Source organism: Amblyomma americanum, chromosome 10, assembly GCF_052857255.1.
Source record: "Amblyomma americanum isolate KBUSLIRL-KWMA chromosome 10, ASM5285725v1, whole genome shotgun sequence".
In the NCBI taxonomy this organism is placed as follows: Eukaryota; Metazoa; Arthropoda; class Arachnida; order Ixodida; family Ixodidae; genus Amblyomma; species Amblyomma americanum.
Window position 1 is genome coordinate 62,220,473 of NC_135506.1, and position 13,280 is coordinate 62,233,752.

Below are 13,280 nucleotides of genomic sequence, written 5' to 3' on the forward strand. Positions count from 1 at the left end.
GCGTGCAGGTGTTTTTATTTACAAAATTATTCACTAACAAGTGCATCTCTACTGTGCACAAAAGCTTTTAAACTGTCACCTTGCCCAGGCTATGTTGTCATGCTCAAGCAACTGATCGTCTTCATCACAGAGTTTCTAAATATTACCTAAAGGGAAAGCTGGCGCCACCGTTTCTGCGAGTTTCTTAAAGGAGTATAGATACGTAATTTTGGTGGCATGTTTTCTTCATTGTAGTGATGCATAACACATTACTCCGTTTCATACATCAGGTGCAACGCTGGGAAAGGTACGGAAGTAGTCCGCACGGAAAAATAAAGGGAGGCATATTACTCAGCGTTTCTTGTGTGGTGTAGTGTTCTAAGGCACGAGAAAGCAACAATGTGTCGTCAGCTATAAGAGTGCATTTAATCAAGCTCATGACAAATGTAACATGTAGTAAGTCTGGAGGCAAAGTATTTAATATTTTCTTCTCACCACAAGAAACACACTACTTTTTGGCCACACATGCAGGCAGCACAAACAACAGGCATGGCTTTGACACCGTTGCCCTTTATGTATAAAACGGTATATATGGATAATCACGTGATATTTGCCTGCAACTCTTAACAAATTTACAATTGAATTTTTCTGTCATGCAATTTCGGTTTTGGTTTCAACAGCTCTGTGATGTCAAAGTTCCGTATAGGCCACGTGAGGCGTGTGAAGACAGCAATATAATCGCTGCTCCTTCATTCGTTATTTCGGTTCTTGAGGCTGTTGGCTTAGCATTGCAGTGAATTAATGCAATGAAGCAGTGATTATATCTGTTTTCACATGCCTCACGTGACCTGTATGCAACTTTGACGTCGGAGCCAGCATTCTGACAGAGAAATTCGAATGTAAATTATTTTGCATACATAAGTGGATACCACATGGTAATCAATGTATACTTAATTAATTAGTTGTCTATACTCCTTAAAAGAGCTATTCGACTTTGGGAATTGCTGTGGCGACGAGGTTTCTCGGCCTTGCTACTGTTAGCCGTAAAACATAACTACGACTGCAAAAATAAATTTTAAAAATATATATCAAGGAAACTTCATCTTACAGTCAAAGTGACCCATAATAAAAAATTTATATGGCAATAAAGGAACAGAAAAGCAAATAGTTGTAAATGAGCACTGAGTTTAGAGAGGGCTTTTTATCTTAGCAAATGTAGTTAAACAATTTTTTCTGTTCAATAGATGCACATTTCCGAAGGCAGATGGTTGAGACTAGTGGGTCATTCACATATGAGATTCCATTGCACAAAATGAAGGGACAAGACACAAGTACAAGGGCGCTTGTGTCTTGTCCCTTCATTTTGCACTATGGAACCTCATGTATACATATCAGAGAAAATGTTCATTGAAAAAAATTTAACACTTCAGTTTCCGTTTTTGGCATTGAGCCGCCGCGGTGGCTCAGTGGTTGTGGCGCTCGGCTGCTGATCTGAAAGACGTGGGTTTGATCCCAGCCACTGTAGTCGTATTTCGATGGAGGCGAAATTCTATAGGTCCGTGGTCCGTGCACTATGCGATGTCAGTGCACGTCAAAGAACCCCGGGTGGTCATAAATTTCTAGAGACCTTCACTATGTTGTCCTTCATAGCCCGAGTCGCTTGGGGACGTTAACTCCCATAAAACCATTTTTGGCATTGTGAAATATCGAAACGTTTCGTTGCTGTAGTCTGCTATTCTGGATTTGCACGCTATGCTCGTGCATAGGCTGTGGTTCATGCTATGAAAAACATGCCTGACTTTTCACCTTTCTATGAGAAACTTGTTTGCACATGCAAAGTGCTGGCTGTCACCATGTCCTGGCACTGTCTTGTGGTTTTTGCAAAATAAAAAGCATGAATTAGGAAACGGAAACCTGTCTACTGCAAGTAAGGTCCGTATTCTGAGTTTGTGTCATAATCAAAAGCATCACAATCTGCTGCAGCGGCCAAACCTGATTGCTCAAAACACCGGAAGTAGATGTCGGTTTGGTCGCGACTGTGAGCAGCAGCAGGATGTCACTGCACTGCGGTTTCTGCAGCGAAACATCTAGAAAGCTGCCGTCTTTGATCCGGTGCCGAGTGATCTATGTGACATCACGGTTAGTGTTCTTTGATACTTTCCGCTGCATCCGAACCTCCACATCTGCTTCTGGCATTTCGACCAATCAGGTATGGGTGCTGCAGCAGATATTGATGCTTTTGATTACGACACTAACTCGGAATACGGCCATACAGATTAATGGCCATGTTCATGCTGGCGAGTGCAGTATACAGGTATTTCCATGAATTAAATCATCAAGTGGAAGTCTCTTTCTGAATGCAGTGCGTGGGCACCACCAGACTTAGAAATGAAGCAAATACAATCGTCTGCGAGTGCATTTAACACATGTGGCGCTTGTCGAAGTACTTTACACTTCTAGAAGGCAAGTGTCTCTGAGACTCCTATGAGAAATGTGTATAGTGGTCACAGCAACAGGTTGTTGCATTTTAAATTCATGAAAAACTTTGTTGTCATCTGTCACCTTACAATGCACAAGTTCTTGCTGTACATACCCAGCTTGCTGTGTAAATGGCTCCAAGTGATGAGGCAAACTGTCATCAAACCGAGTAGGTACCAGACACTGTGGAGAACTGCACAAGGATGTCAAACTGGGTTAGTAGGATTTGTTGCATGGTGGAAAAATATAACGAAAGAGACTAACGAAAGAAAGGGGGCACACTGACTCAAGGTAAGCAATTTCATTTTTCGTAATAGATGCGTCGCTTAAGCAGTTGTCTCCTTCTTTCATGACATGGCAAGCTTCAATATTTTCTCTTGTCCACTGATTATGTGCTTTACCAAGCACAGCAGTTTTTCAAAAAGGGGGTAGCGTTTACCCTAGCTCCACGTAACCTTTACTTCATTTTCACTCCGGAAACTGCAAAGTAGTGAAAAATGCAACTGTCTCCTTCTGTTCCACTCTGCTCTTCTTAAGTCGTGCCAGGATAGAATTTCCACAAGCTTTCTTGAACAAGTCAACAGATTGACCAGTTCTGGGCATCTACTATCAGTAATTAGTAGCTGACGTGTCTGCGATGGGTCAAGGGCCAGGACACCAAGAGGCCTGTGTTGTCTGACACCAAAAAAAAAGCTTGTTCTGCCATACGTGCACCACTTCTCGCATAGGTTGCCAGTCAGTACTATGTGGGCACTGTTGTGTCAGCTCCCGTGTCAGTTCACAGAAAAGCAGCTGCGCTAAAAAGTGAGCACTGTTGCTACATCAACTGCAAATCTAGGTTTATACAGTGCAAAACGCAGATAATTTACAAAATCCCTTTGTCTCGTAAAAAATACTACGTCGGGCAGGCTGGCCACTGTTTGAATATCCACCTGTTTTAACGCAGGACTTCTTTAACCCCGATAGCACTAAAAAATTTGCCTAAGCATTGCATGTAGTGTAAATGCTGCCCCTTTTTTGATAAAACTGCTGTGCTTAAGCATGTAATCAAAGGACCAGCGAAGTTATCGAAGCTTACCATATCATGAAAGGAGGGGACAACTGTGCAAGTAACGCATCTGTTACCTTAACAAAAATGAGATTGCCTACCTCGAGTCAGTTGTGAAGTAATAATGCAACGGATATTGTGAGTGAAGAGGTGAACGAAGTGTCTCAATGGGGAGCGTGTTCTGGGCTTGGGTGCTCTGTGCGGGCCCCGTGCTCTTGGCTTGTGCTGTGCCCGGGTCATTCTGGTGTCGTTCTCGCCTTGGGCCACATAACATCTTTGGTGGAGGTGCGGATTTTACGCTCAGCACACCACGCACCTTCAGAGTGGTCGTCAGACCGGGTCTTCCGCCGTGGCTCAACCCGGCGAGTCTAGGAGTCCCACTAGCACTCTTTTCATGGTTATGGCTCCTCCATGCAAGCCCGGCACCTTTTCCGGCACTGATGGCGTGGATGTGGAAGACTGGCTTAGCCTCTACGAACACGTCAGCACCTATAACAGGTGGGACCCTACATTAGTGCTCGCCAATGTCATATTTTATCTCAATGTCACAGCACAAGTGTGGTACGAGACCCACGAGGATGACCTAACAATCTGGGACACCTTTAAGGAGAAGTTGAGGACGCTGTTCGGTAGGCCTGATGACGGGCAGCTCACTGCCAGAAAGCAGCTTGTGTCTCGAGCCCAGTCTTCAACAGAAAGCTTCGTGGCCTACATCCAGGACATTTCGGCTCTTTGCCGCAAGGTCGAAGCTGCCATGAGTGAGACAAACAAGGTGGGCCACGTGCTCAAAGGCATTGCAGACGATGCTTTCCATTTGCTTGTTTGCAAAGACTGTTTCACTGTTTACTGCATCATTAAAGAGTGCCGTCAATTTGAACAAATGAAAGGCCGCTGCATTCCGCAGCCGTTTTCCCGCCATCCTAACACAGCCGTGACATCTTCATGTGTGGACCAGAGATTTCCATCCCACGTGGCCTCGGACGCGTCTCCCATCATCAGCTCGGTCACGTGGTTCGTGACCCTCGCACTTGTGATATCCCCACCTCACATCCCTGATACGACGCTGCTCATCGTGTCGCTAATTCAGGCCGTCATGAATCAAGAACTGGCAAACATAGATCTTTCTCCCTAGGTGTGTTCTATTGGCCGCCCAGCCGTCCACCAGCCTCCTTCCCCTGCTTGCGCCCCACCTACTACTCCATGCCCCATTACCGCAATCCGGCAGAATGGCGCACGGCTGACGACAGACCCATCTGCTTTCACTGCTCCCGCGTTGGACACATTTCTCGACATTGCTGCAGCCTCCCTGTGGTGGCTTCTCCAACTACCGACCTGAACCTCACCGCCGCTTCTCGCCCCGCTTCCAGCCAGACCAGTCTGAATCCTCCTTCTGCCATTCCCGCTCTCCGTCGGCCCAAGGCCATCGCTCACGATCACCGCAGTCGCCCTGTCTTTCGACAGCTGCCCCCGACGTCCGCTCCACTTTGGAAAACTAGATGATGCATCAATAACCCCGACCAGTCTCCCATGCTGAGCGCCAGGTCATCAACGCTGAGGTTACGAAGATGCTTGCTAAGAACATTATCGAACACTCCTACAGCCCCTGGGCCTCACCAGTCGTTCTTGTGAGGAAAAAGGATGGCTCATGGCATTTTTGTTTTGACTATCGCCACCTGAACAAGATAAGTAAAAAGGACTTGTAACCGGGTCTCCCACGCATTGACGACGTCCTTGATTGACTCTACGGTGCCAAATTCTTCTCCATAGATCTACGCTCCGGCTATTGGCAGATAGCAGTGGATGACCAGGACCGTAAGAAGACTGCGTTTATGACACCTGATGGGCTGTATTAGTTCAGAGTTATGCCTTTTGGCTTATGCAATGCACTGGCCACCTTCGAACGTACGACGGACGCCCCTTCTGCATGGATTCAAATGGTCCACGTGCCTCTGCTGTCTCGACGACGTCATAGTCTTCCCCCCAGCTTCTCCTCTCACCTCGATGACCTTTCCAAGATTCTTTACCTTCTCCGTCATGCTGGCTTACAGCTCAACTCCACCAAATGCCGTTTCGTGCGTCGTCAGATCACAATCTTGGGCCACGTCGTCGATGCCACGGGTGTTCACCCTGATCCAGCTAAAATCTGAGCCGTGAAAGAGTTCCCGGTGCCGCGTTCCTGCAACAACGTGCGGAACTTCCTGGCACTGTGCCCCTACTTCCGTCGATTCGTGCCAGGCTTTGCTTTCATCGCCCGCCCTCTCAGTGATCTGCTCGAAAAGGACATGACTTTCACCTGGGGACCCCTACAAGAAAACGTCTTTGCCGCTGTAATCTCGAAGCTCACCACCTCGCCAGTCTTGATACACTTCGATGTGGTCGTTCCCACTGAAGTCCACACTGATGCCAGCGGTCATGGAATCTGCGCTGTCCTTTCTCGGCGGCAATCTGGTTCTGACCGTGTCATTGCCTGCGCCAACCGCCTCACGGAATGAGAAGCTATCACAGAATGAGAGTGCTTGGCCCTCGTTTGGGTCGTTAGAAAATTTTGCCCGTATTTATAGAGCTGCCCTTTTATGGTTGTCACAGACCACCATGCTCTTTGCTGGCTCACCTCTCTGAAAGATCCCACTGGCTGGCTAGGTTGCTGGGCTTTGCGCCTACAAGACTATGACTACGCAGTGGTCTGTAAGTCCAGTCGGCCACACACAGATGCTGATTGCCTCTTCCGATATCCCGTTGACCCTCCTGACCATCTTGCACTGCCTGCGCTGCCGACCTGTTCTCGCACTCTGCTATTGCTCACGTTGGCGATGAGCAACAACGGGATACTGAGCTGCACTCTATTATTGACCGCCTCAACTCCTCCCCATCTGTCCCTGCTGTGCGCTGGTTTGTGCTGCATTATGACACACTATACCGCAGAGAAGCCTGAACCCCGCCAGCCCCGTCCTCCACGAGCTTCATGACCTCCACTTTGCTGAACATCAGGGTGTCTCGCGTACTGATGCCCGCGTGCGTCATCGCTTCTTTTGTCCCCACCTCTACCAGTCCGTATGCCGCTATGTTCGTGCCTGCGACCAGTGCCAGCGCTGGAAATGCCCTGCCACTCTCTCAGCGGGCATGTTCCAACCTGTGGATGTGCCCCCCAAACCTTTACATCGTGTTGGCTTGGTTCTTTTGGGCCTGTTTCCTGAGTCCACGTCCGGAAACAAATGGGTTGCAGTTGCTATGGGTTATGCCGCTGGCTACGCTATCATGCGGCCCCTCCCTACCAGTACTTCTACTGATGTTGCAGACTTTCTTCTGTACGATCTCATCCTTCGTAATGGTGCACCCCACCAACTTCTCACCGACCGTGGCTGTTGCTTTCTGTCTAAAGTTGTTGACGATGTTCCCTATTCCTGTTTGACCAAACATAAGCTGGCCACCGCCTATCATCCCCAAACCAGCGGCCTCATAGAGCGCCTCAGCTGCACTCTCACGGATATGCTTGCAATGTGTTTTCCCGGACCATCAGGACTGGGCTTCCTTCCATACGTGACTTTCACCTATAACTCTTCCCGTCATGGCACTGCCGGTTACTCACCATTCTATCTTTTGTACTGCTTCAAGCCCCCATTACCTTTGGACACGCTGCTTCCGACATCTACTTCACAGCCTTCTGAATACACACACGACGCAATTGCCCGGGCAGACCACGCCCGCCAACTGGAGTGATCCCAACTACTAGCATCGCAGGCCTCACAGCAGGACTACTACAACTGCCGCCATCTCATGGTCACTTTCTCCTCTGGCGCCCTCGTCTTGCTTTGGTCGCCATCTCGCCGCGTCGGGCTTTGTAAAAAACATCTGTCCCGGTATGTTGGCCCATAGCGTGTGCTCTGCCAGGTAACCGCTGTCACCTATGCGATCGCCCGGGCCTTCCCGGAGACCATCTCCCGTGCAGCTCAGCTTGACATTGTCCACGTCTCTCGCCTCAAGTCCTACCTCTCGCCATCCCCGGCCGTGCCTTAATGTACACAGAGACGGTGTTTTTGCGACCAGGGGCCATGCAACGGATATTGTGAGTTGAGAGGTTAACGGAGTGTCTCGGTGGTGCACATGTTCTGGGCTTGGGTGCTCTGTGCGGGCCCTGTGCCGTCAGCCAGTGCGCTGTGCCCGGGTCGTTCTTGTGTTCTCGCCTTGGGCCACATAACAATAATGCTGCCATACATGTGTTTTATGTTTTTTTTTCAGACCTGTTTTTTTCCGCAATTGTCAGTTCAATTTTTTGCCCTTCTTCTTCCTTTTTTGGTTTGTTTTTGCCTGCTTCCACTTTGATATATATTTTGCAGCCTTCCCAATAAAATTTCGGTGTGAGAAAGCGCTCGTGTGTCTCCCCTTTTCGTTTGTCCTTGTCTGTTTTCAGCTATTTCTATTCCAACATGCAGCCAGACACTGTGTTCAGTTCAGTTCCAGCCTTCACATGCTACGGATCTGAAATGAACTGCCTGCATAGCTGGATAACTACACCACTGAAAACACGAAAAACATCATTGAAAACGAAACTGAACTAAAAAAATCTGATCATTAGAAGTGTCTACAAGCTACCAGATGTTAGTTCAAAGCCATGTCTTCTCGGCATACCTAGGATGTCCTCCTTGGATGCCAACAAGGCTGCCAGCTTTCCCTCTAGTTAATATTTAGAAACTCTATGGTCTACATCATATAGACATGCGCACGGGGGGGGGCAGGGCAGGGCCCCCCTCCTCCCCATAATGTTCTAAAGGGAGCGTCAAATTTGCCCTATACCTTTACTCTGTTAGACCTGTCTCGCCGTTGTTTAAAATGCAGGACAATGGCCATGCAGGTTTTCTGACAGTACTGCTAAAAACTATGTGCTGTCCAATAATATTTTGTATATGATGGAATTTTATTGCATTGAAATAAATCTTTTATAACCATTCGTTATCTTTGCGGTGCGTTTTGACCATAGGGGCCTCAGTGGAAGGGGTTTGGGGGTGGGTGGGTGAAGAAGTGCTGTAGTGAAACTTTGATTGTGTTGATAGGTAATGCAAATACAATGTATCAAAATATCTTGTGGCTTAAATTGAAAGCTGCCGTCATTTTCAGAAATGCCTGGTCAGTTGAATTTACATTTGTCATTGGCCTCGCAGTGACAAGGCAACGCCTGAATGTATGCAGTGTTCTGAAGCCAGGATTGCAAATAGCAAAGGGGAGGCAGGCCACTGGGATTTCTATAGCAATGTGCACATTCTTTAAAAGCCCTAACAGGAGGTATAAATGAATGAAGCAAAGGCCATGGGGTAAAAGGTATTGCACATTTATTGACAGCTTGCACTTCTGTGAGGAGTGGCAGCTAGCTACCAAGCATATCAGCTTCATCTGTCTGAACGCTGTGAACATTTTCTTCTGTACATGCCCAACGACTCATCCTTGGAATGTCAGCGCTTGTGGTGTTGCTAGTGCCTTTTTATGTGAACTGCAGCATGATGTGTTGTCGAGGGTCATTTGTCCAAATTTTTGTCAGGTAGATGACCTTGGCAAGTGTGTGCTGATCAGGTGCCTGGCAGGTTCCCAAAACATTGCTTAGTATCACGTTACAGGAGAAATGGGGCTCCTCTGCAATGCTTTGTTCTCTAATGGCATCAAACCATAAAGGGCCTCAATTGCACTTTGAAAACAGTGATACGCAGTTGTGGCGCAGTGACCATGACATTCATTTGTTAGATTGAAGGTTATGGTTTCAATCCTGGCCATGATGGCACCATTTCAATGGAGGCAAAGTGCAGAAATTATGTGTACTGACATTTTGGTGCTCGTTATGGAATCCCAAGAGGAGGCCTTCATTATGCTGTGCCTCATGGCCGATGGTGTTGCTTTGGCATGTCGAAATACATCAATAAAAGGTTATTCGATTGTATCTGTTTGCGAGAGAGATTTCGCCAACAAATTCCCTTTGCTACTGTTGAAATGCTCTTCTTCAGTAGCCGATGAGTAAAAAGAAATGCTGCATCTTAGTGTGATAACATTGGGAGGCTCTTGAAGCCTCCCTCGGCGGCAGCAGCATCATAAATCCTCCACCCGCCAACCGTGTCAAGTAGTGTTTAGAGGGATTTTATCTCTCCACCTGCCAGTTGTCCCCTCTTCTTACCTGCCTCCTATCCCCTGTTCACTCGCAGGGGAGACAAGGAACTGAGCAGACAACTACCCGGAGAACAGAAGTCCTATGAGCAAAATATACATCGTCCTGAAGAACTGTCTGTGCAAAAATGAGGCTTGTGGGAGCTATTCTTTGTCACATTGCTTGGAAAGAGTGACCTGGGTCTCGCAAGCCCCGTTGGTGGCTGTGCTTGAGACAGTCGCTGGCCAATGCAGTGGCGCATCACTTAACCTATGCACTGGCAGTGATGTGAGGACTTGGCACGACCTGGCAATGTGACACATTTTCTGTAGTTGCAATTCACTTCACTTTATTACCTTAAAGGCCCCCGGGATTGGGGGTGTTACATAAGGGGCGGGTTACATGTATAAAACAGATTTAATAAACAAAGAAAACACGTAAGGTACATAAATTATACGCTGTTAAATATATTTTTTAAACAATTCACAAATGTTGTTGGACAGGTGATTGCGGCGATGTCGTGTGGAAGGCCGTTCCACTCCGTGGCTGAACGTGGAAAGAATGACGATTCAAATGTAGTAGTGCGTGTACGAGGCCGGGCAACTTGAAGGGGATGACCGATGCGGGGGGAAGTGCGTGCCGGCGGATTGATGTAGGGCGGAGGACGAAGTGAGCTGTAATAAAATTTATGAAACAAGCACATAGTAGTGATACCACGTGTACAAGCTAGAGATGTTAAGCCTGCCTCTGCTGTTAATGACGATATACTAACATTATATGAATATTATATATACTAACATTATACGATATATTAACATTATATATGGTGGTCCACATTATATGAATAGCACGAACATATGAATCTTGTGGCTTGACATAGTACTGATTCTAGAGAATTTGATAGATAATTTTGGTTTGGGCTCCAAATAGCAGAGGTGTATTCTAATTTAGAACAGACAAGTGATTTGTAGACAAGTAATTTTACATTTTGTGGTGCATGGCGTAGATGTCGTTTTAAGAATCCAAGGCTTCTGTTAGCGGATGATATGACTTTTGTCACATGCGCATTCCAGGTTAGACCATTGGACATTGTTACGCCGAGGTATTTATAAGTCTGAGTTAATTCTACCGTGACGGAATCAGAAATATAATCGATTGACGCGGGTATTAACAATACTATCACACTTTCTCCATTGATTGCCACAAATTGTTTTCCATGCTCTTCAGTTTCTTCCCAGCTATCCTCTCATGCTGCATTTTTTTTTTCCATTTTCTTGTTCATTTCAACGGTTACTGGTCAGTCTTATATATCTTCGTGCCGCCTGTTGAAACACTAGCTTCTGATACCTTTGACAATTTTCCTCCCAGTGTTTTTTAATGTGCTAGCGGTAAGGTCCTCATGTCGCGCAAAATTCCAGTGTCGTCATCGGCATCATTATCCGTGAGCGAAAAATCCACGAATGATCCCCAGAGGAGCAACCTAGGGGACATGTAGGACACTTTGGTTTTGTTCGGTTTGTGGAATCGTCATAACCTGCCCACCAGATTGTGAAGTGCCCACCATGGCAGGTGGCAGCTAAATTAATGACTGATCGCGAAAGGTTGCTCAAGAAGATCAGTTCGGGTCTCTCAGTTCCCACTGGGGCAGCACCTCCCATTCCAGGGCAGTGGCGCATCGCCTTACTGCTACAGCACTGCACGACGAGGGGTATGAGGACCCTCAGATGTATGAATTTAAAGTAAAGAATGACCAGTTCTGAATATATGGACATTAACCCATTAACACTATAGTGTCATACCCTTCAGCTCAAGTGTCTCCTCCAGTTTTCGGTCAACTTTTATGTTGTTTGATATTTCTGAGATTCATCTCTGTTTCATACAACCTGCACCTCCTTCAGCGCAATTATCGACTCGGCCTCTCTTGCGGTAACTCTGAAATTGAGAATGCACGAGCTGTGTGTTCTGTCCATGGCGATGTTTTTCTTTGCGCCACTCCTCACATGCCCGCCCCCCTTGTTACCCACCTGTCACATGGTCAGATTGCACCAGGTTGTGTCCTGCACGAAAAAATGGGAAAAAAAAGTCTGGCATACAGTGAGGACTGCAGCTTATGCTGCTTGAAACATTCTCGAGACAGCACCCTTTGGTGATGAAAACATTTTGAGACTTCATTGGAAAATGTTTTGGAGCTTCGTAAATGAGTAAAAACAATTCTTGACTTTCTTTTTTCTAATGCTGGGCTGTATAAGTATGCATTGGAATGCAGTTTCATTAATTAAAAGGGCTCAATAAACGAAATTGCATTCTTAATTTTCTTCCAGACACTGCAGCCTAGGGTACATAGACCAGAAATGATTTTTATGCATTTTGAACATGGTCGTTCATAATTCCTGTAGCACTAGATTTCGCCATATTTTAATGTCCTGCATGCAATTGGGAGTTGCATCCATCATTAAAGGAGCTTTCCATTTAGCTTGGGCTGCTTATGTTAGCTTGGCTAATGGCATGGGCAGCTGATTAGCCCTATTTTCTTAGTCAACTTGGAAAAGGTGACGTGCAGGATATATGGAATGCAGTTCTTCACACAGCTGTGATAGAATTTCTAAGTGTTACCTCCATACCTTCTTTGACAAATTGAAAGTTGCAGAACACAGCTAAGAGGTATGGAAGTCCTGTCTCATACAGTTCAGTCATGTCTTGTTGAAATTAACACTTTGGTTCTCAACCAAAATTTTCAATAAAGCAAGTTGGCTGTAATAATTAATGATGATGAATAACGTGGGTTCAGAAAAAATCTTGTAAATTAAATAAGCATTTGTGCCTAGCAGTGTGTAGTGCAGTCGATATTAGGCAAATTTTTGGTGATTTTTCAAGTACACTGTCGCATCTTGTACAACCTTCCAAAAATGCGACAAGGTATGAAGAGACTCCTGGGCCACAGTATGCATAGTACTGCGCTTTGCACTGACCTAACTCCTCACCATGAAACTGCTCATTGTATTGTCTTCTGATTCTGTATTTGCTACCGTATTCAGAATAGTGCCATCACTGAGCCGCTCATCCAGCTCGGGTTCTTTACCGGCATTGAGCAGTTGTTCAGCGAGGCTTCCTTGTTCGGCAGCATCATCTTGTTTAAGGCATTCTCAAAGCATTGCACGGGGCATATCATTGATGTGCATCCGTCGGCTGCATTTTGCTTGTGATCGCCTGCAATGACATTTCTTCTCTGTTGAGTGATAACGGTGCTTGGCCAATGAAAATTGCTTTCTTGTTTTCCCTAGTCCTCCAACCCTTAGCCAATGTAAGGCCAGCATGACAGAAACATAGATAAAAACACAGGAGTGGTCGGTATGGGTGCTAACTTTCACCTTTATTTTGGAAGTCACCAGAGGGTACATATATGATATGAGCCAAGAAGTGACACACAATTGGCTAAGGAGCAGTAGCATTGTATCCAATGTACAGTCAAGTGGAAATGATACAGAAACAGGTGCCAGGGAAAGATCAAAAACAAAAGAAATGCAAAAGAACACTATTCAGTTTGTACTTGCGGCGTACAAACTCGCGTGGCAACGCCGGGCCGTCATTGGCTGAGATGCGGTGCTGCCGCGAAAATTTCCAACTTGTTCGAACCTCGCCGCTCCAGCCGCT

At 46.4% G+C, this 13,280-nt stretch overlaps 1 long non-coding RNA gene across 2 annotated transcripts in view; it reads left to right on the top strand.

Moving 5' to 3' along the window:
- The window catches only part of LOC144106153 (uncharacterized), a 12,091-nt gene extending 749 nt beyond the window's left edge, over positions 1–11,342 (top strand). For both annotated transcript variants that reach the window (XR_013308919.1, XR_013308918.1), the window contains exon 2: positions 9,688–11,342. This is a non-coding gene — a long non-coding RNA (uncharacterized LOC144106153). The remainder of the gene's footprint in view (positions 1–9,687) is intronic.
- The last annotated feature ends 1,938 nt before the right edge of the window (positions 11,343–13,280 follow it).